This window comes from Asterias amurensis, chromosome 2 (assembly GCF_032118995.1).
Source record: "Asterias amurensis chromosome 2, ASM3211899v1".
NCBI classification, from domain to species: domain Eukaryota; kingdom Metazoa; phylum Echinodermata; class Asteroidea; order Forcipulatida; family Asteriidae; genus Asterias; species Asterias amurensis.
In genome coordinates this window covers 12123260-12148227 of record NC_092649.1, presented here as the reverse complement: position 1 = coordinate 12148227, position 24968 = coordinate 12123260, and the positions used below count along the sequence as shown (strand labels likewise).

Genomic DNA, 24968 nt, shown 5'->3' with positions numbered 1-24968 from the left:
TCCAATGAAACACAACACGCTCTTACCAATAAACACTGTATAAAGGTGTCACGCCTGGATTGGATTTCCCATACTTTTGTTTATTCAGTTTCTGGCATTTTCTTTTTCTTTACAATAGAGATGAAAAATCCACATTAGTAGAGAATGGAATTGATCTGGTCTGTGTTCTGCAAATAGAACCTTTAAGGTATTTACATCTGGGGGGAATAACAGAACGCTATTTTCCTGTCGGTAACGAGGGAATATTTGCATGCTCGAGCCTTCCCTGTCTAGGTCGGATGAAGATGGGATTTATTATAAGCCACATGTAAGAACATTGAGACCGATCTCATGAGAAATAAACAATAACATTGTGTAGGACTCTGGAAGAAGGCCGAAATTAAGAGGACTATTAAAGGAAATGAAACAGCCAGACAATGCCCTTACTTTGTGGTTTAAAAAAAATAAACTGTCATTCAAATCTTGTTCAGTGCTCAATTTTATTTATGACTTGTTTATTCTTTGGACTACAGTACAGTTTGTTTTTCTATTATAGCCTTTTCCTCTTTACCAAAGACACAAGCATTTAAAGCACAATTGTTTTATTTGGTTTCAAAAATTTCCAAAGTTCTTAAATTTATTTGTATACAAAATCCCCATTTTCTTAACAAATTATTTCTGATGAAAATGTTCACAGATTGATTGTATTTAATATCAGTTTTAAAACTAACACACAATTAAAAAATCTACCAAATTTTTGTTCCTTAATATCTAAAAACAGATTTCCACACCGTTGAAACCAAGTATTTCTGATGAAATTGACCGTCAAGTGGACAAAATGAATATCAGCATTTTCACATCATCATCACTTATTATTCCAAATCAAACCATTACGCTGATGAAGCTTCCATCTTAAGGACAAGGCTAAAAATGAGAACAGATCGAGAGGCATTGCCATGACAACGCATCAATGAAAGTCAGGTTTCCACCCTAATGCACTTCAAGGTTGCCATGTTTACTAGATTTTTATATTGCAATACAATTGGCTGTGGTTGTTGGGTTCTGTTAGGTGTATGTAATTAACTGATGATTAATACAGACTTCTTAGGGGCCAAAAAACCTTCCTCTATTACACAGTCATCATGTTTCAACATGTAATAGTAAAGCCTGTTGAGTATTTACATGTGATTTATTCTGCTGCTTAATCAGGGCACACTAACATGCAGACAATTCATGAGAAAATAAATCTGGAAGAGTAAAGTAATTAAAAATCTCCTGTTTTCAATTAACCGACAAATTTAGAAGGTTTTTTTAAAAGCTTTATTGTTGACAAATAGAAAAATAAATAAATTATATAATTTTACATTATTGATTTTCAATAAATTTCTCACAATGCGACATACATCCCGAGTGAGAAACAATTCTGGGACTATGACTAGAGCATGTCACACAAATTCAACTCATCAAAAAAATAAACCACAAGGGAATCATTTTTAATGATTGGAGTTGAGCAAAGAAAAATTTACCAGAGCGGGATTTGAACCAACATGCAGTGGCTCTATATTTTGTCAATGTCTTTGTTCGGGGTGCCAGTTAGAAGCCATACAGCCGTAAACTGCCGTGAAACCACTGGGATCACACCCCAGTTTACGATACAACCTGGGAAGCGGCAGCCAGGGGATCACCTCAAGGAGATGCAACTTGTGAGTTACATCAGTAAAGTGTCGGACTAGTACTTGTCTTAGACGAGGCTACCACAACTAAGAATTACTTGACTTGAACAAGGGTATTACAACTCAGTCTTCTTGACACAGATTTACATAAAAAAAAACAGATTTACATATTCTTGACAATACATCAAAAACATAGCTTCAATAATTATTTGATTATTATCCTAAACTCAGACTTCAGTAATTTGAACTAGGGTAGTTTAACTCAGACTACTTGACACTTAAAAACCCAACCTACATATTCTTGACGATACATCAAAAACATTTCAATATTTATTTGGTTATTGTCTTCAGCACTACAGACATGTAAACACATTTAGAACTGCTTATTGCGACATTGTATTCAAAATTAATGTGGGAAATGTGTGTGAAGGTAAACCACCATGCAGTACATGTAGCTACGTCCAGTGCTTCATGTATGTATATACATAACCATTGAAATTTCTTCCCAATGACCCTCATTTATTCGATTTTGATATTAAGACATGGTGCACTCTATGCGCTTCATGACCACTGAATGAAAAACCTGAGCGTCAGAATGTTCAGCACCTAAGGTTGTAGTGCCAATGCATCAATATCATTCCTTTCATGATTCCAAGAAACTCTGCTACATGTATTGAAGGAAAATTTAATCATTTAAAGCCATTGGACACTTTCGTAACAGAAGACTTCCATTAAAATATTATTCCATGAAATGCTTTACTTTTTGAGAAAACATTAAAACAATTATCAATTCTCGATATCGAGAATATCAGATTTATTTTAAACACATGTCATGACACAGTGAAACGTGCGGAAACAAGGGTGTTTGTTTTTTTTCCCCGACTCTGATGACCGATTGAGCCTAAATTTATACATGTTTGTTATTTTATATATAAATTGTGATACACAAAGTGTGGGCCTTTGGACAATACTGTTTACCGATGTTGTGCGATTGCTTTAAGTGTAGCCCTTCCCGAGTTGTAACATTTGGCTGATTATGTCAAATATAGTGATAATGTAGGCAAGAAGATCTGAAGTTATTCTCTCCTATACACAACACTTTTTAAATATAAAAAGGATTTTTTTTTAACAGTAGGGAGGATATGTACTTTGAGTTTGCTATAAGCACATGCCCTTCGGTTCAAGAAGCATTTTTCAGCATTCGTCTGTAAAGATGGTATCTCCTTTAAGCTTTACCACTCAACAGCGAGAAACGAACCCTAACACTTATTCATCATTCTGGAGTGTGACGATACATAACACTTTTAGTGAATACATCATAGAAGGAGAAAGCACATACATTATTATGGATGAAGTCTCCTTCTTGATATCAGGGTAAACAGACGAAGGAGTAACATGTCTCATTTCACATGAAGCAAGAGTGAGTTTTTTATGCTAGGCTAGGGTGAGGTAATACATTGCTTGTGGTGGATAACATCATTTATCAACAGAACATGCATACCAGAGTCTCTTGGATTCATTTGCATTCAAGGATTTGGATACCTTTTCAAAATGTCCATAGATTTACATTAAACTTACAGGGTTTGAAGATAATGATAGTGGAAAGCTTCCCTTCAAATCTTACTTACTGAGGTGCTGTAGTTTTTGAGAAATGAGTAAAACAATGTCATGAAAATTTGTTTGTAAATGATTAAAATAATTTTCGTCTCACAAGACGAAAATTATTTTCATGACATTGTTTTACTCATTTCCCCAAAACTACAGCACCTCAGCACGTAGTATTTTCAGGGAAGCTTTCTACTATCATTATCTTCAAACTGTGTAAGTTTAGTGTAAATCTGTGGACATTGTGTATTTTGTCCTACAAAAGTTACATAGACCCTTTAAAGGCAAAGTATACCTTTGGCTTTTGATGGTTTTTAAAAACCTATATGAATGTAGATAAATACAAAAAAAACTAACCTGTCCAAGTTTGGTGGTCATATATTTTGAGAAGTCGCAGACAATCGAGAGTGAATAGTCCAAGCAGGAAGAATAATCCCTAAAAAGGGATACACAATCTTACCGTAGTAACATTTCTCAGATTCAAATTGGGGGCCATAACAACGGATATATTTTTTACAACTGCACCAGTTCGAAGTGAAATGTTTCTCCAAATGCTTTATACTATGGAAAGCTGATGTAGGTTTCTAACCAAAACTGTTTATTGTCATTAATTTTAAGAGTGATAACCAAGCGTCCACCTTCAGTTTAAACCAATGCTCCTAGGGTCATGATTGAACAACCTCTTCTTCTTACCAACCATTTCTATATACTTTTAGTGTTCCTTTTGCCTCATTTTAATAAGGCTACATCAAGAGAAAGTTTAGAGTAATTTATGCTTCGTATTTTAATAATGAACTAATTGCCTCATTTTTCATTAAAGTACATGGATGATGGTACACAGAATGATTCTCCAAGAAGAATGAATGTCAATGTCTTCTTTTGAAACTACTAAAACATTTTAGACTTTCACATGTACATGTAACTGCTTGGTGCTATTAAATATTCTACTTTTTTCAATACATTCAGTTAATTGTTGTTTTTATATGCTAAATACTAGTATTTCTTAACAATACCACACCATTCCCCATAGTCAGCAGCTGTAGCATTACTAGGATTAAACGTACTTGCAACTGCTTTGTGCTATTAAATATTCCACTTTTTCTCCTCTCTTTTTTCTCATTAAATATTCCACCCTTTTTTTTCAATACCACTAATTCGGTGAATTATTGTATATGCTCAATACTAGTATACTCTTTAACAATAGTACACATAAATTGTTACAATTTCCCAAATCGGCAGCTGGAGAATATTGCATTATTCATCTGAAAGAAACATCTGCTTCATCGAGCAACAATAACTCCCATCCACCCAGCCTCAATATCTTGATTGATGGAAACTTGTTAGAGGTACAATCAATTATATCAGCACTACAGCTATGGCTGGCAGTTCTGTACAACACCTTCATTAAGAGTATCATTATCGACCCGCTGTATTTCTTTCTTGAATTCAAAAAGAAAACCTACAGTGTGGAGTACACGCACCTAGTATTCCCAAACCATCAATTAGAATCCATTCAATGAAACATGAACATAATATAACCAGACATCGTTTTGTCTCTCTCTGTTTGATGGTAGTGATGGATCAACTTAAATTCAGTCTGTTCATTTTTCCGCTTCAACTTAAAAGTGAAAAAGAGGCAAAGATCACTTTCTTGATACTTAATACTTATTCATTCATGATCAAGCCTCCTTCTGGGGGGGGGGGCTGGCTTATAATTGGTAAGATTGTTAGCTAAAGGACAGTGAACTTTTGTGATGAAGCTCTCAATGTGTTGGATTCATTTTGGGAGTAAATTACATTCAAGCCTGACAGAGTCCTATAAGCCAAATAAATTGGACAGAATTTTGCATCTATTGGCACTTGGCAGCTATATGTACATCACCTGACCTTTAAATGATCTTCATGAAAGTTCAAGTTGTTATCAAAATAAATCTTGGTGAATTTTGATTTTAGCTTTCGCCTACATATTTTGTAGAATTTATATTTGCCAAGTGAAAATAAGTTTTTTTTACAATCTATAAAAATTAACTAGAAAAGCCTTGTATAAACTCCTCAATATAATGCTATAAATACATGTAAACCCATGCATTAGTAGCACAAATTTAGGAGTGGTTGGCAAATGGGGTTTCTAAAAAAAAACGCAATTAAGTCCCAAGTTTGATTTTTCAATTCAATGTTAAATTTAGCAAATTATTTCTTCAAAAAAAATTGCTTTGGGAATTTTGTATTTTTAAGGTTTTTGTTTGAGTAAAATTTAAAAAGTAAGGTCAATTTCGAAGAAAAATATAGTCGTAGTTTGAGTTCTAGACATGTGTTTTAGACGTGCAAGTCTATTCCAAAATGTATATTGTATATACCCATAGAGCAAGGTCGCTTATCAAAATGTTTTATACTATCAAGAGCTCTCCTTAGCGCATTACAAGTAAGTTTGTATGCTAATATATATTTTTGAGTAATTACCAAATACTGTCCAGTGCCTTTCTATGTTTAAAGCCATTATACACTTTCGGTACAGAAAAAAAAAAAAAAAAGTCACAGATTTACAAATAATTTACAGAGTTTACAGAAGGTAATGGTGAAACACTTCTCTTGAAATATTGTTCCATGAAATGCTTTACTTTTTGAGAAAACATTAAAACAATATCAATTCTCGATAGCGAGAATTACGGATTTATTATAAACCCATGTCATGACATGGCGAAACGCGCGGAAACAAGAGTGGGTTTTCTTGTTATTTTCTCCCGACTCCGATGACCGATTGAGCCTAAATTTTTACAGGTTGTTATTTTGAATAAATAATAATATAATAATAATAATAATTTTTAAGTTGTGATACATGGGACTTGGACAATACTGTTTACTGAAAGTGTATAGTGGCTTTCAAGATGCTATGTCAGATTTTTTGACCCAAACATTAAAAAATATTTTTTTTGAGTGAATGGTATTCCAAAGAGTATCACCCGCTCTAACATAAACAAGTTTAACTTTTTCATTTTAATGGTCAGGAACCATGACAAAAATTTAAAACGTTTCTTATAAAACACATAAGAATTGGTCACGTGATATATTGTCAGGATCCCGACAAAAACTAATTTTGAGCACTTTATTTCACTGCTACTAATAATTGGTGGACTTTTTCGAGCAATGGCTCAAATGAAAGCTTGTAACTTTCTCGACCCCCATCTCGGGTCAAATCGGCAAAAAATTTGACACAGCATCTTTAATAATAAATGATTGATGACTGTATAAGAGACTGAATATAGCCTGCTGGGATAGCAGTAAGAATCTGGACTCATCACGCACTGTGATTACTATCTGTTCACTACACTAATTGATCATCACAATTTGTTCCAGCTTATTACGGCTAATTTTAGGCTAATTATGTTAAAGGCTTACAGGGTGGATTCTTGTCAGGGGCATTGAACGTTATTTTAAGACTGGGGCGATTTGCTTCCATAACCTAGTTCTGTTGACTTAGAACTCCTTAAGAAAGACTACTGAGAACCTGCCTAAAGTGGTGACCTAGTAATTAGGTCTTGTCAAGGTTGGCAATGTATTATTTATAAATATATCTTTCTCTTTCTTAGTACATGTGTCTAGCTATTCAACATTGATCCACTATTCTCATCTGCTTACAGCATAAGGTTCAAGGAACACGTTGCCTTGGATCGGACGAGTTGGTCTATAAAAAGCATATGTAACCCTTTTTTATAAAATGCATGGTTGGAAAGATGTTTTAAAAGTAGAATACAATGATCCACACAAACATGCCTCGAAACTGACGGTTTTCCTTTCACCTCGTCGACTAACACAGTCGGCCATTTAATCAAACATTACACATTACTTGTTTATTAACATTGGGTATGTCACAAAGGGAATTTGTTAATGGGGCTTTTCAACACACATGAAGACTTATTGCATTTTTTTTTTTTTTTAAGCTGGATGCTTGAAAGCCCATAATTGAAGGATTTTTTCCCTTGGGTCTTTAGTGGCTGTTCCTATTTTCAATTTTTGTTTTGTTTTTAAGCCATTGGACCCTTTCGGTACAGAAAAAAAAAAAAGGTTCACAGATTTACAAATAACTTACAGGGTTTACAGAAGGTAGTGGTGAAATACTTCTCTTGAAATATTATTCCATGAAATGCTTTACTCTTTGAGAAAACAGTAAAACAATATCAATTCTCGTTAACGAGAATTACAGATTTATTTTAAACACATGTCATGACACGGCGAAACGCGCGGATACAAGGGTGGGTTTTCCCGTGATTTTCTGCCGACTCCGATGACCGATTAAGCCCAAATTTTCACAGGTTTGTTACTTGATATAGAAGTCGTGATACACGAAATGTGGGCCTTGGACAATACTGTTTACCGAAAGGGTCCAATGGCTTTAATTAAATTTTCTATCGGTGCTTTCCCAAAATCTTCTGCGATATTACCTTTATGGTTAGTGCCTTTTAAACTACATAAGTAACGGCTATTGATCTTGTATTTGCTTGAATTCTTACTATTTGTACACACTACATTACATATGACCAACAAATTGTTTTCATGTTGTTTTTCACCAATATGACAATAAAAAAATTAAAAAAATTAATGGGTTAATGAATGAATAATTAGCAATTCTTACAATCACACTTCAAACAAAATGATCGGAAGCTTTGAAACCTAAACACATTCCCAGTATGATCATTTCTGGTATGATTTGAACACAGTAATAATCTAAGGTGAACAAAATACCCACCATTTAGGGAAAAAGAAATAGGCCCCTAATCTCAACATCATTGGGGAAACAATCAAAGAACAATAACACTCTATATTGAGTGTTCTTATCCTTCTAAACATATGGATGTTGTACGTGAAAATTGTCCTTATAAACTAATGGTGTTGCTAAAAAAAAATAGGGAAAATATGGTCTGCCACTCAAAAGCAACACTGCGACAATATAGGAAATACAGAAAATGGAAGCTACGGCACCAAACCGCTATTTGTCTCCACATATTCCCCACATACATCCATGCCATTTCTACTTCTCTATACAGGCTTTTCATTTAACACCGGCATAAATAGAATCAAAAGTGATTTCATTAAATGCCTCCTCACTACCCTCCAACCTTCCATAAATCTGTTAAATCTCTGTCCGCTAATATTCCTTTCAGTCTGTAACCCTGTCTCTTACACTTGACTCTCAAAGGCAAAAATATGCTGAACCTGTGAAAAAACAGACTAGGGTATCGATCCACCCTTCAGGGTAAAGTGACGGGACTAGGAGCTTGGATGCCGTTTTGCATTCGAAAGCAGAAAGGGGGCTCCCTTGATCTAAAAATTCTATGCAAGCGCGGTTTTGAATGAGAATGAAATTTATGATAACCAACCATGACGAGGTGTATAGCTTATTAGTTGATTTATGACTTGAAGCTAAAGATTCAATCATTCAACACACACCTACACTTTACCTGGTCTTCCTATCAGCTAGTATGCATATTACTAATAACTGTCCTCCAAATCTTAAAAGCTTGTGTTGATGGCTGTTCTTTTGCTGATTATAGCGACAGATTGTTAGCTGAATAATTTATATGGTGGAGTATAGTTTCACCGTTTTGACGCATGTTGTGGCCGAGCGGTCAATTGCATCGACTCCTCTAAAGCTTTGGGGTTTTCTGGTCAGCAGAGTGTGGGTTCAAGTCTCGGTCTCAACACTTGTGTCCTTAAAAGCAGTGGACACTATTGGAAATTGTCAAGGACCAGTCTTCTCACTTGGTGTATCTCAACATATGCATAAAACAACGAACCTGTGAAAATTTGAGCTCAATTGGTCGTCAAAGTTACAAGATAATAATGAAAGAAAAAACACCCTTGTCACACGAAGTTGTGTGAGTTTAGATGGTTGATTTCGAGACCTCAAGTTCTAAACTTGAGGTCTCGAAATCAAATTCGTTGAAAATTACTTCTATCTCGAAAACTACGTCACTTCAGAGGGAGCCGTTTCTCACAATGTTTTATACTATCAACCTCTCCCCATTACTTGTTACCAAGTGAGGTTTTATGCTGATAATTATTTTGAGTAACTACCAATAGTGTCCACTGCCTTTAAGCAAGACAATGAACCATTATTGTTCTATGAGATTGGGTTTTCAGTCCCTACCTGACTGTGTAAGTTTCCCTGGAATAATTTTCAATTTCTTTTCCTCCTACATCTAAAACCAAAACTTCCTTCCTTGTCTTCTTCGACTAGGTTCTTGGCTAGTACAGTGACTAAATTCGCTTTTCTGAGAATCCTTGGCTTCACAACCAGAATAAATGAAGTGAAATGAAAACCAGTGACTGAATGAACCAATTACAATTAGCCAGTCGGTCCATTCACCAACTTCATCTAAAACTCACATCTACATTTGCCCTTGTTTTCTGTTTACAATCTTGTAGTTTTTTAAAGCTTTTTGCTACTAGGAAAACATACTTTGTGTGCATTCCTCCTTCTTCCAGACACCCGACAAGTATATTTTGCTTATCTTATAAAACAATTATCATACAGACTGCATAATATATTTATGAGTGAAAAACGAGAGAACTTGTAAATGATGACAACTAAAACAAGTTTAACCTTTCAGAAAACAAACCTGTAACAATCTATAGTTTTGAACCCTTTTGGTGCCTCAGACTGCACAGTCTCATAGCACTCCATGTGGAATATGACAGACTCTAGGGGTGAATCACGTTGTGATCTGTAATGTCAAGCCTAAACTGAATTTTGTTTTGATAAGACATGAGGATGAACGAGATACGGTTGCCAAACAGAACTGCCTCAAAACAAAGGTCATTTGGGGGATAAACTTGATCTTGCAAATAACAATCACACTTTGAAATTTCAGTGGGGAAAAAAAAGAAAAAAATCTATTTCAGCATTTTTCCAAAGCACAAATTTAGGATCTTTTCAATATAACACAACCACGTCATCAGTAATGCCTTGTGATGCAACATTATTCATCTTTGTGCTGCCAGTTTTTTTGTTTTTTTTAAATGGAGGTATGATTATCAGAAATGCACTTCTGTCAATTATTTTAAAATTTTGTAAATGTCAAGACATCAAGTCTTTAAATAATTATTTGAGATTACGTGGTTAAGTGCTGAATGCACCACAAGTACGGGTTACCATGGAAATGCCCAGCATGCCCATTCCTTTAGTATGAGCCTCAAAAAATTACTTTATCTCTCAGTGTACATTCCATACGTGTGTTTTTAATACAACTCAAGTTTCTCTTAAATTATTTGCTTTTCACTATTGTGATGCTTGTACTTGACTGCATGTTGTGCTTATGAATCTCATTTGTTACCATTATTATATTCAATTGTTCCTTTTGATTCCTTAGCCATTTTGTATTAGCCTATAATAAATATTTTATTGACTTAACTGTAACAGACCCATGAGCTGTTTTTATACGTAGATTAAAACATATTGAAATAAATACAGGTAAAAAAAAAAGGTTGAGGCAGTTGAGTTACCAAAATTTGAATTTGAGTTACTCACTCAAGGCCCATCCTTGGCCAAGAATTAATCTTTCATAAAATTACCAAAGAGCAAAATATTAACCTATGGTCAGTATATTCTGCAATGTAATTGGTTTACAAAAGGCACTATGTCTCTAACATTTGATTGCATCAAACATACCATACGGAGAAAGGTAAAAGAATCAAAATCCAATGTATATTAATTAGTCTAAAGTAGTCATACTAAAAGTTACTAAAGGGGTATTTCTAGCATCCAAAATGTACCAGTAATTTTTTCTTTTTTCCAGAAACATTGCTTTACTTCCTTTCATTACTGGGGGTGGGGGGACCAAGGAATTCAGTGTGCCTGCATGGAAAACGGTGTAGAGTCGCATACCCTTCTTTCAGGCACATCTTATCTTATTCTTATTCTTTATTTGGCCATTAAACAATTACAAATACAAGCAGAAAAGACAAAAAGAAAAAAATATCATCAGCATAATAAATTTATGAGTGAAATATCAAGACAATTTAAAAGAATGACAAGCTGACTAAAATAAAGTTCAACCATTCAGCAAAAAAACTCCTGAATGACTTCATCTTGATTTCGCAGAATTATTCCTTAGTGACCACATCTGGAAATCATAGAATAACTTTGTAGGACATTGGCATCGTGGCGCTATCAAATGTAATGAAATCCAACTCGGCATAAATACAAAGAAGCATTTACATACAATGTGTGTAATTCAAGTCTGCATTCAATCTGAACAATATTAACAACAGTTCAAATTTGATTTAACTTGAGGGATTGAGAAGAAAGTTACGAAAAGGCATATCATTTATTGATATCTTTCTCAGAAAGAAACCATGGGATTCTGGTAGTAATTTGCAGCTGTTACCGATTAGACTTAAAGATAGACCTAACTATTTAGAGAAGATGACAAAGAAATGCTCAGCTAGAATAATGTAGATGTGGTAGGTTAACCTAAAATAAGGAAATTAGGCCAAAACTACAATCAGGGGGGTGGAACACCAAATCTACTTTATAAAAATAATTGAATCCCAAATCCACAGGGGTGAAAGGCTTATTTTTCTTTCTTTTTATAACTTCAAAGTCCTTTCCTGAATCTGAAAGTTATAGAACTTGTTATGAAAGAATTACCCTTAAATCCAAAAGTTATCGAAATAAGTGTAATTTAAAAAAAAAACAGGCTGATTTCTTTGATTCTTTAGAGGCAAAATGTTGTTTACAAAATGTTGTATTTTATCGCTGAATCTTATTGCTGTAAACTAATGACAGGAAGATAAGAAGCTAACGTGTTTTGTACTACTGACCATAGTACTCATATTATAACTAGTTGTAATATGAAACACATTACAATTCAAGTCTGGATAATGTTGTATTTTAGAAGTTGGAACATGTACCAATTATAAATTACAATGTCATAATAACATTAACTATACAGGGTGGTTTTTAAAAAAAGGTTTACCATAAATAATAGCCATATTTGCATAATTGCTTACCCATTATTTTTTGATATATGAAAGTGGTGACTGTTCTTTTATTCATGGTCAAAATCTCCTAGAAATTAGCCTTGCTCAAGGCAGTCGAACTATTCACTCCGAAAAAAGACCGCCGCTGTGTACAAACCCACCCGTATTCACTGTGCGTAAAACCCACCCGTATTCACTGTGCGTAACATCGCACGACACGATGCCCCCGTACACTATCCGCATGCGGAGGCCGTCAGGCCGACAGCCTTGTAGGATCTGTGTTGAAGCCACTGACCTCATTACTATAATAAGCGAAGATTTCCCACGGTCAGCTCATTACCATAATGCCCGCGAAAGACGAGACATGTTTACCTCACACACCACCACCACGGACGCATGATAGGGTCCAAAGGTCGTGATAAGGGAAGTGCGTGATTGGTCGTCAAAATGAATAATTCATTTGTCTCACATCCTGTGTTGTCTGATAGGTCTGACGAACGATATACATATTCATGAGCTGCATACTAGCATATCCTCGAGCCCCCCCAATTTCGTCCACTATTGGAATTCTTTCAATACAACACATTAAACCCGGAAGATACAGATCCTACAAGGCTGTCGGCCTGACGGCCTCCGCATGCGGATAGTGTACGGGGGCATCGTGTCGTGCGATGTTACGCACAGTGAATACGGGTGGGTTTTACGCACAGTGAATACGGGTGGGTTTTTACACAGCGGCGGTCTTTTTTCGGAGTGAATAATTCGACTGCCTTGATCAAGGCTACCTAGAAATAAGATAATATTTCTTCAAGGGGAGACTTGTTAACTTGCTTGTCTTAATATTTAGAATATTGTATCACTCATACAACAAATGTTAACAAACAACTCAGGTAAGCTGAGTGGTTTCTTTCCCTGCCTTTCACCTCTGTGGACGCTGGTTCAGATCCCACCTCAGACTGGAAGCATTGCATATGGATTTAGTTTTTAATCCATCTGATTGACTGTGTTTTCCCTATTATTGGGGTTTTCCTCCCACATCTAATTCTAAAATGTTCTTCTTGTTTCACTTTGTAATAACCGCTAATTGTATGGCTGGATGTGTAATCAAATAAAATAAAAACTCTGAATGAACAGGACAGGGATTCCCAAAATGCTGACAAGAAGCTTTGATAACATAAGATTTTAAATATTAGACACCCAACCATCTATAGTATTGTTTGCACAGTATCTATAATTTTCACTACAAATTGTCACAAACACCATAGAAACACAAGCCAACCATGCATATTATAACAAGGCAGAAGGTCATAGAGACAGAAGGTAGACTGCCTGACTAAGGTCATGTAACAGCTGGGCTTAGGCTGATGTTGAAGCAGTCTATGTTTCTTCCTGTACTGAATGATATTCTAGTCCCAATCTCTTGATGCACCACCAACCATGAACCAGGTCAAACATATGTCCACTTGGCAGAATTTGGAGTTAATTCTTTTACATTTAAGAGCACAAACTCCTTGCTAAACTGGGGAATTTCTAGAGACAGTTTTCTGAAGTCAATATATATGCAGTTTTTGCTTATAAAATTATGGTATGAACACACAAAATGGCTCTCATTCGTCGGAATTGGATTTGCAGTATTTACAGTTAAAAGATGCAGTAGTTCCAATTTTTGATCTAAGAAAAATTGTCATCAATTTTGAGGTCAAATTTACTGCGGCATTTTTCAATTTTCTCTGACCTTGTCTATTGAATTCCACTTCTTTTTATTTTAAAATTTTGCAATTGGAAGTGATCACCTCCAATTGGATTCAACCTGAAATCTTATTACTGGATGCAATTGGCCCTACAACAACACAGTTTGTATAGAATTGCTGACCTAAAAAAAACAGTACAGCCATTGATGTATACTCCCTGACACAACAGGTTTAGTGTTGATTCCAAAAAGATGTTTTATTAACTGACTAGAAAAGAGGGCAGGGTTCAAAACGCAAAGATGATTTATTGTCATTATTTGTTTACTTCATTTTTGTGAACCTTGGGCATGGTACTCATCATAATCATATAGCTAAACCACTTAATATTTGAGAATTAAAACAATAACCAAAGCCTTAACCAAATTTGTAGTAATCAATCAGCTAAATTATGGCTTGAAATCAGATATTTTAAAACAAAATATGTAGCCCATAAACTAATTGCGATAACGTAACCCTCCTCCACATGGCGACGACGGAGGCATGTGGCTATATAGACAGCGGATGGACCTGTTGTGAGTAAAACCCTGAAGTTAGACTTACTTGCTTGGAGTTGAGCCTTAACACATTCCACCAAGATGCAACAGCCAACAGTCTACATCCAATTGATTGATCAACATTCCATTTGTTGAATATTTAATGTAACAATGACACACAACAAGTACACATTGTATTAATGTCAAACGACTGTCAGCCGGCAATTGTCAGTCGACAGTAGTCTCACCGCATTCAAATAGTAATTATTGATCTGTGTTGCCTAGCCAGACAAGCCGACTAGATTAACTCAAAACAATACATTACAATCGTTCTCGGCAACGTCGCCAAACAGTTGTAATTTGTAGTCTAGCCAAACACATTGCTTTGACGGGTATTTTAAAATACTGAACACAACATTAAATGCTACTACGCTAATACTTACATCATTTACAGTTAGGATCCTCTGAAGATAAATCTAGCAAGTCCTGGCTGTGTTTACAATTAACTGTAAGCCTACATTGTACTCTACCAAGACTAGATATACATCCGTAACGACAAGGTCTAGATCACACAATGCTGTATAGCAATTGTACACAATAGTGTTTATAATCGACTCCCATCATCAGCTCGCGCGGTGTGACTAGTGTGGTCGCTCCCAACAATAGAGGGCGACCGTTTATTTCAATGAGTTGCGCGCTTTGTCGTAAAATGATAATCCGCACCATTGACCATGGCCCACCGCAAAGTATAATCCTTTGGTGGTTCAGTCGCGTGGACTATTGATCTGCATTTGATCACCTGGAATCCAAAAGTTATTCAGTTTCGTGGACCTGCGCATTATTTTCAACATGATTACTTTATGCCGAATTTTATGTTGATTGGAATGTGAATTTTTCGACTTCAATCAGATGTTCTCTCAGGCGGCATGGATGTTCTGCGTCCGATGAGAATTTTGTTGTTTTTTTATTCAAGGGCTCATCATTTCTACCGGATCTCTTCTATCATTGAGATTATAAAATCTGTCACTTGCTTGAAATCGTTATTGCAATTGGGATTATCACCTCATTATAGCCGTCAAAGTTTTGAAATTGTGTCGACATGGTTGTTTCTTGGACTCAATAATATCACTGCCGTGCACATTACCAAAAAACACTACAACTCGTGGTTGAGGCCCCCGTAAAACGGACCCGTGTCCTGGAGGACTGGGATTTGTTTACACGAAGAACATAAACATTTGGGTTTTGAAGTTTACTTAGGCGTAACTTGAGCATGCGATCCCCGGCGCTCTACCAACTGATCTATCTGAAATCCCTATAATATTGTCAACTAATTTTTTGTTCGAGCCGTTTTTAATACAGGTTTTTTATCAAGTTACAAAATCGAAAGGAGAAGAGAAATAGTTCGGGGTGAAAATTTCCTTTTGCGACACTGCTGCAGCGAATGAATTTATTATTATAAAATTAATTTAACTCGAACAACCAATTCCACGAGTTGATGTAAAATAATATCTCTCGCTTAAAAATAATAAGGTAAATAAAATACATAAATGTTCTTTTTGCCTTTTAAAATTTCAAAATATTGTTTGTTTTTAATACAATTATTTATTAACTTACCTTTGAGGCAAATATGTTCACATAATAGTTGTGGAGAGCAAAGGGAAAGAAAAAAAAACGATTTGTGATTTCCCTCATCCGACACTGAAACGAGAGACAACTTCACCAGTCCGTCATAAATCCACAGAGTAAGGTTGGTGAAATTTGCTTATCTTTTAGAACGAGCAAGATGACCATCCGCACTGATAGCTAACGTGTTGCGAAATGATGAGCGATCTACCCGTATACACCGATAATAAACAGATGAGTCGATCACCATCCCATCAAGGTGTTATCTGGACAATGTTGCATTGAGGGCGCTCGTCAAAATGATGTTGTCGTACATGTATGGAGGAGGAATATTGCTCCTTTGGCTCATCGAGCTCCCCGTTCCATAAAAGTATGTTCAATGGACAGGAGCAAAAGACTAATGAGAAGTAAACAATTCTCAAGAAGCACTTTACTATAACATGCTTTCCCCTGCTATGAGAAGCCCCCCCCCCCCCCCCCCCACCACCCGCAAAGGCCGCCATCATCCCAATTTTCAATTTATTATAAATTAAAATCATCTTGCTTCTAGCACTGGACACAATTGGTGATTACTCAATATATTTTTTAACATACAAACTACTTGGTTCAGGCAAAGGAAAGCTGTTGATAGTATAAACCATTGTCAGAAACGACTCCCTCCGAAGTAACGTAGTTATGAGAAAGATGTGAATATTATCTTGACTCATTATACAAAACTTCATACCTGAAGCCTATATCAGGCATCTAGCATACAGTTATGCAACTAGTTTGTTTGTAACTTTCATTATTCCTTTAGTGTAACTTGGATGACTAAGATTGAGCCCAATTAATGTTAACAGATTTGAGATTTGTTATTTGGTGCATAATGTTTGTGATAACAAGTGAAAAACTGGTCTTAGGCAGCCGAATGTGTCCAATACAATATTTTTTCAGTAATTCATGATGTTAACAAAAACGTGTAAGTGTGTTTATCCCCTGCTCCGCTATCTGAGACTGCGTTGTTCGGTGGTTTAATTACTTTAGCTCGACTAAAGAACAAGAGAGATTTGATTTTGAAGTTTTCTTGGTGTAATTGAATAAGTTAAAATAATAAACCAATGATCTCATTCGGCAGTTGGTTTATTGTGGTTTCGTATCACCTTCGCGTCAAGATTCTGATTTTCAAATGAATAACAATTTTTTTTTGTATTTTTTTGCCTGAATAGGCTAATAGAAACATTTTGTTTTGCATGTGGTTCACGCAGTGTTTTGCATGGTCCCTGGATCTGCATGGTCTTTGGATCTGTGGGTGATGGGTAATATTGTGAGGCAGTGGCAAGGTATAGGGCAGTGATAGGGCAGGTGTTCGAGGAAATTAATTTTGTCCGTCGCCAGAGATTTTGTCCCCCAACGGGAAAACTTGGGTTGGATGAGGATGTTTCAAAAGAGGGCGCTATATCAGAATAAGTTTGTACACAGTTCGCATTGTGGGTGCACCCCACTTAAAAACTTCAAATGTGCGCAATATTAACATTCAAAAAACACACAAACAAACATAATGTCTCACAGATTTACAGTTAAAAGGAAATCATTTTTAGACTCTTGATTAATCTTGTGCTAAATTTAATGTGGGGAGTCCCAGTGCCCGTCGAGTAATTCTCCCCAAAATAAAAACACCCCAAACTAGTGTAATATTTAATACACATCCCGGAAAATAGGACCATTTATTTCAAGGCCCATGTCATCCAAAACACCTCAAGTTGGAAGTCAACAACTCCCCCCCACCCCGGTCGCAATATTGGGCAACATCTTTACACTGTTAATCTGTTATTCGTTTTCTTTGGCTCATCTCAAACTTGGTATTGAGGGCCTGCACAAAGTTAATGAGCTGGATGGTTCGATTGACGCTCTCTGTTCTCCATCCAATGGGAGACTTTTGGACACTAGGTGGCAGCACACTTACCAGGTAAATTTCAACTGTTTACGTAGTTCTGAGCGTGCGCACATGACCGAGAACAATGGATTTTACCTGGCAGGTCTGCTGCCACCAAGCGTCCCAAAAGTCTCCCATTTAGTTGCATGCACCCTTGAAGGGGGGGGGGGGGGGACAGAACCTTCTGCCACACCGGTATTGTGTCACACGCGTCTGTCTTGCCAGCCACCACACCCGATTGGACACATAGAGTGATGTAAAGGTGTCTGTTCTCATGCGATTGGGAGTTCTCTTCCCATTTGCCTCTTCTTCTGCGCCATGGGGGTGGGGGTGGGGGGGGGGGTGTCTGCATGACGGATGGTCACAGGCCTAACATACTCACCCTCTACTGTGATGGAGTACAGATCGCACATTAGTTCACATTATTTATTGACCGGGACCAAGGGGTGGGGCAACAAAACATGTTTCTCTGTACTAGCGTCATGGAGCATTGTTTTCGATGGATATGGCGCTATATAAATTTTTACTATTATTAATATTATTACACGATCAGGGTTTTAGATGATCAATCGGTCAATCCCTTAAATATTGTTTGAATAGACCTTTATTATGCTGCCTCCATCTTGTTCATGTTCATAACAATAATGAATGATATTAATCATTTTTGCAATTACAAACCAGACTATTAAACTAGTTGTTCCAGTCTCGGTTTGGTAACATTTGTATCAGTATTGGGGACACTCGCCTCGCTTATTTTGGCCTTCTAACTCTGATTGATATAGACTGGGAATAATACATGTGGGGCTATATGAATTGTAGCAAATAGTTTTGCCTTTCACTTAGAAAATAATGCAATTATTTTACAAACTCAGGGAGAGAGATAGGATTGTGATTTTACACTACTCCAGAGCAGTTTTGACAGACGGCTACAGTTATGATTGAGGGGAAAAGTTACATGAAGGCCCATCAGGGCGATCTACCTTAATGGTCAAATTGAACTCACTATAATTTTTATTATTATAATTTCACTTTATTTTATTGGAATTCACGGTCGATAAAAAAAACACTTTGTTTTTGACATTATAAAGTAATAAAATGGTCATGAAAACATGGACATCAATATGAGCAACAGAGGGCAGCAAACTCTTTACGAAGTAAAGCAAAATAGTTCGTGGGTTCTCGCTGTACTGTAAACAGGAACAGAGGGGACAGCCCAACATACCAGCGATACTTTACTAATGTTGCATTATCGTCTGATAAATCATTATGTGTGTGTGCCGCCGTACCGTATGTACTTGGATATTACGTGTTGTCGATGAGTCGAGATCTTGTGTACAAACACCGCTGACAAAAAGACAAACTCAACTTTTGCATCACTTCATCTTCAAGTTTGTTGGTCTTCTATTTGAATTCGGTAAGTCACAATAATTCGAGTGACATTTGACGACTTGTTTCATGTTTCTGTAACTGCGTTTTGTGTTAGACGAAGTTGCTGGTCATCAGTGTTGTAGCTAGGACATTTTTAGTGGTCAGAAATTGCGAGCAGTGCGCACGTACTTTGTTGTAAAAAGGATCGTTTTCACTAATTTCAGGGCTAAATATTAACATTCCAATCGTGCCAAATGCACATTATGTAAGATTCAAGAATCACAATTTTTAAGTATAATGATAATTGTAATTACAAAAATGTGGTAATACAAAATAATTGTGATGCATTTGTTGAGAACAGACTGTTTTTGAAATAGTTTCTGATGTTTGCAGCGATGAAGTTGAACTTGAACTTTGAAGGTGGAGTAACTGTCTCGATAGTCTCAGGTACAGTTTCATTCTCAGCACTAACTGAAGCTGCACGAGATACTTTTATATCATCTTCCAATCTTTTCCCGTTTTCCCAAAAAGTCGTCCAGCTTACCGTACGTTGCGAGGCCATCTTAAAATTTACACAGATCTCATTCAAGTTAAAAACCCAGCGCGCTGTCACACGTGTGGACGAAGCGAACGTGTTTACATGCCTACATCCGGGACACGCGAACTCGTACACTAGACTTTACACAGCCCTTGTACTGTTGTGTGGCGATACTGTTTGTGTGTACATAAAATGCGTGAAATCCACGCGAAAAACCCACGACTAGACTTGGGGCCTTTCTCAAACCACGGCTTGGGCTCCGGCTCAGGCTCCGCGTGCTTATATCCGTGTAAATACGCGCGGCTCCAAAATGCAGGTTACAATGCAAGCTGCGTACACAGCACGCGGAGCCTAAGCCTGAGCCGGAGCCCAAGCCGTGGTTTGAGAAAGGCCCTTGTAGTGCACTTTATGGTCCACCACACTTTGTACACCTCACGTACATGGTGTACATGATTCATGGTACACGGTACCAGCACACACTGCGTCCGTATGTACTGCTTGCTGTCAGAGACTGGCCTTTTATACAATGCACTAGCTGTAGTTCGTTTCAATAAAAACGTCGGGGCACATTTCACGAAGAAAACTTCACTGCAAGAGGCAAGTTACGTGTGAAACACGTTTGAGATTTTTATTACTCGAAATTCCGGCTCAAAAAATTAAAAACTGCATTTAAAATTACATAAGTCGAAAAACATTACATTTTAGTCTTGCAATGTGATAAAAGTCGACAAAACTTTTTTTTTTTTTTTCCGAGAAATTTTGTGGTGGGCGGCAGTCTGTTTTTCAGCTCAGTGCCAGGCGGAAATTGTCAGTGCCAGGCGGGGCCGCCCACCGCTGCCCACCGTGGCCACAACGCTGCTGTCAGAGTTTGAAAGGAAGACCCAGATAAGCTGCATTCATCGCCAAGGCTTAACCATTAATTGGAAGCTGCTAGCTCCAAATGCTGTTCCCTCCATCTCTCCGTGATTGAAATTGCAGGACTGTCTTAAAGAGGCAAGCTGGTTGAAGAGTATGTTTTAAAAGAAAATCACTATGATGAACCGACTGGATACAGTGTACCTGTAAACCTTCATTGAAGGTGAAATTGTTTATCTAGGCCTTTTTCCCGGTTCATACTTCCTGCGAATGTGATGTGAGTTTTGACATCACAAATTCCAAACAAACAACTCGGAAAGGTTGCCCTTTGCTGAACTTCTGCAAAACGTTCACAGCGAAAACAGCTGTTACAGCAAATTCGGTTCCCATGACGCATTTGCAGAAAGTATGAGCTTTATTCATGAATCTTCAATGGTTGGGTAAGAAATTTGTTTTATAATGTGTGAATACATTCATGTAGCCTAAATCAAAACCAGTCGTTATTAAGAGCCTTAACTACGGAGGAATCTGCCACTGTCTGGAGACATTGAAATGAGAATGGCTCTTTAAGGAGCAGGCTTTACTGACTCCAGGCACTAGAGCCCTGGCTTAACCCTTAAGCTTGGTGTGTGCATTAACTGTGGAACCTTCATTATGAACATGTACCTTTATATTGAAGTATACTTCTTCCTTGGAATGGGAGAGTGAGGGGGTCGAAGGAATCAGTATCAAGTAACACGAACTCATGACAGATGAGCGATTGTTACACTGAATGGCTCTATTGCGATTGGCTCGGGAAGCTTCTATGAAAGAAACTGCAATGTTTGTGGGTTGTGTAATCATTCACACTTGGTGTTTCTGAATTTATGTCAAGGTGTAATTTTCTTCATTTTATTTTGTGCTTTTTTTAGCTCTAAAAACAAGACTAAATAGTTTGCAGTACCTTGTATGGTTGTATACATGCATACATGTAAGTCGACTGATGTATATACACATATTATTTACAATGCTGCACATAATATGTACAGTTGGAATGTGTAGAAATGTTACAATTAACAGTCTTTTTATGATTAAATAATATCAATTATACTTTGGTTGTCCCTAAGCACAAACTAGTGTACTGCAAACTATACACTATAAAAAAAAACATAAAAAGTAATAAAAAACATTAGATAAAACCATTTGAATTTATCCAGAGTCACATTAATTAAACCTAACTTAAACATCAAGTACATTGTGTGCAAAAACCTTTTCAATGACCTTGTTTGAATTCAGCGCACTTTGGCCAACCTAACAAAAATATACGGGTCCAGAATGCCCACAGTTTTGTAAAATCAACAGTGAATATGAACATTTTTATTATGTTAAACCTAGAGCAAAGGTAAAACTATGGAAAGAAATGGTGGACCACACATCATGCAACATGGAAAAAGACCAACGATGTCCATGTTACATGTAAGCACATTTTGTTGATGATGAAATAATTGCCTTTGTATAAAATGTAGGACAAATTACATGAAGAAGACTTGTCAAGTGATTTCCAGCTTTCCACAATGGTTCAGATTTCTTTGTTGTGACTTATTGACAGCTCAATGAACAGACCAACTTTGTGAAGAAACATGTACAAGGTTTTTCTTTTATACTGACACAATCAGCGTGATTATTCACATTGTGTGTGGACAGTCTTAGATAAGTATTATGAGATAGTGTTTGCATTCTTGGCATAAATATCACCACTTCACTTTGAAAAGGTCCAAAGAATAGTTGGTAATTCACTGAAGTGTAGGATTGCAAGTTTATTTAAGGCTGTCTGGTGAAGTGTTTTAATGCATTTATTGACAGGTACGCATGTAATCAAAATCTGGTGGTGAGTAAATGGAGTATTTATTCTCAAGAACCTGTGTGCAAGTCTTAATTATGATCGAAAAAATGTATTCATTAGTTTTTAAAACACAACTTTCATTGATTGACAGGAAAAAAAGAAATGCCCTGAAATGACCAGTTTTCAGTAAAGTGAAACATTTTTATTAAAATTTTACTTGCAGACAAAATATGAAGCCCATCAACATAGGGTTAGAAACATGTATCTCAGTTTGAGTGTCGACTTATTTTAAAAGCGTTGTTGGTTCAAAGCCTGCTCTTGTACATTTTTGCTCAAAACATAACTTCTGTTTTTAAAAATGCCAGTAAATAGATCAAATGGTGTCAATTATTAATATAAAACTGTATGTACTATACAGTACACGTTCTAAATGCTACTTGTTTTCCCAAAATAACATCTGCTGAATTTTTTAATAACAACATTTTGTCATTGCATGTAAATTGAAATTTATTTAACATCACATGATAGAATTTTATTTTTAAATGATGGAATTGCTTTTCTTGTTCATTATCTGGTTGTTTGGTATGTATGATGTGCCTGTTTCTTTTATTATACATGAATGATACAAGTGACTCCTACAAGTCTTGTAAAGTTGACATCAAATCTAAAAGAGCCACAATAAATCTAGACTTCCTGTCTCGTTCAAGGGAAGGACAGTTAAACCCCAGCGTTGTAGCCACGGTGGGCGGCGGTGGGTGGGCCCGCCTGGCACTGACAATTTCCGCCTGGCACTGAGCTGAAAAACAGACTGCTGCCCACCACAAAATTTCTCGAAAAAAAAAAAAAAAAGTTTTGTCGATTTTTATCACATTGCAAGACTAAAATGTAATGTTTTTCGACTTATTAGGTAATCTGATCTCTTCTTCTCATCCGCTCCATATTTTAAGCTCATTAATAATCAAGGATGGCATTTTTCAGGGAGATGCAAATCAATGCTTTCGTTTAGACCATGTGACCTGCAACGCCTCATGTTTACAAAAGAGCCACTAAGCCTAGCTAGAGTTTACTTGTTGCTGTTGATATGAACATAGAGTAAGGTGTCCTTACTCAATGATATGAAGAAAGAGTGCACTTCTCGAAACTTGTTAAGCTGTTAGAGTTTACTTGTTGCTGTTGATATGAACATAGAGTAAGGTGTCCTTACTCTATGATATGAAGAAAGAGTGCACTTCTCAAAACTTGTTAAGCTGTTATTTTTTATAACTCTTGAAAGTTGAATTGATGACAGTGTAAATTAAGACAAACCTACTGGAAAATTTCAGGTCAGACCAGTAGTATTCTTTCCTGCCAGGAAATGCCCTCAAATGTGCAAGGTCACTCTTGTTATAAACAAAGGTTACAAACGTATAATGTATGATCTTTGCTAAAACAAATTAGACTGTTAGAAATATGATTTTTTTTGTTATTTCAAAGGAAAAGTGTGTTATTAATAATTCATGATTAATGTTCAGATCAGGTCCTCCCTCAAAAGACCGATCCATTAGGCTCTGCCCACGGCGCACGTGTGAGCAAGAACACGTGACCCTCTCCAATGTCTTTCTGCACAACTCTGCCGCGCGCGCCAAGCATACGCGCACGCATGTCAGACCTTGTTCCGTAATGGGTTGTGATTGGTCAATATGTAATGGGGCGGGGCTTACTGGAGCGGTCTATTAAGTAATCATGATACATGACTGAAGTCTCAGCCATTATCTGCTCTCAGTTTTTAGTTTAGAGTATCAAAGAAATTTGTTATTTCTTTGTATTGAACTCTTCTACTAAGTTTTACATTTATTACACTGCTGACAGTAACACACATTGTGTATTTACAGTAGTTGTGATTGACTTTCTTCAATATAAATACAGAAGTTATAGGACTGTTGCAGCCCTAGTACCCCCGTATGCACATACAACGTGGAATGAATGCCCATCTGTATCGGGGCTTGCTAATACACACCCACTGACAGTTTTTGTCAACACCTCCCAATTGCATTTACAGCAGCGGTGAATAATATATGTAGAAGGTATACATAGTACATCCCTCCTGTGAGTGACCGTCCTTTTCGCTGTGCTCGGAGCTACAATGTATTACACAAGGCGGACTCGCTGTGGGATCACCCAGTTCAATGTTCTTCAAGTTAGACCATGGGTTAGATCACTGAAGTAGACCTCCATGCTCCAACCATGGCCATGGTTATAGAACAGACCTTTCATGCACTTTACATGTAACTCCATCTGCATAATGATGTAGTATGTACATGCTCTGATCATCTCTGACATGCGCAACTCCAGTGTACATTTACCTACGATACATTTTTGAACTGACTGAAAGGTTTCTGCTTCATGTCGAA

The 24968-nt window shown here is 36.7% G+C and overlaps 2 protein-coding genes across 5 annotated transcripts in view; one reads left to right on the top strand and one right to left on the bottom strand.

The window, feature by feature from the left end:
* The window catches only part of LOC139954166 (sarcospan-like), an 85648-nt gene extending 70610 nt beyond the window's left edge, over positions 1-15038 (bottom strand). Inside the window, exon 1 of the mRNA XM_071953859.1 lies at positions 14904-15038. The gene's annotated coding sequence lies outside the window, so the exon portion shown is untranslated. The remainder of the gene's footprint in view (positions 1-14903) is intronic.
* A 4233-nt stretch (positions 15039-19271) lies between these two features.
* Positions 19272-24968, top strand: part of LOC139951378 (plexin-A4-like) — a 42592-nt gene continuing 36895 nt past the window's right edge. The window contains exon 1 of one of the 4 annotated variants that reach the window (XM_071950256.1): positions 19272-19409. The gene's annotated coding sequence lies outside the window, so the exon portion shown is untranslated. Of the gene's footprint in view, positions 19410-20422; positions 20499-20798; positions 20911-20957; positions 21197-24968 lie in introns of those variants that run through there. The other 3 variants (XM_071950265.1, XM_071950281.1, XM_071950272.1) reach the window with 3 other exon arrangements.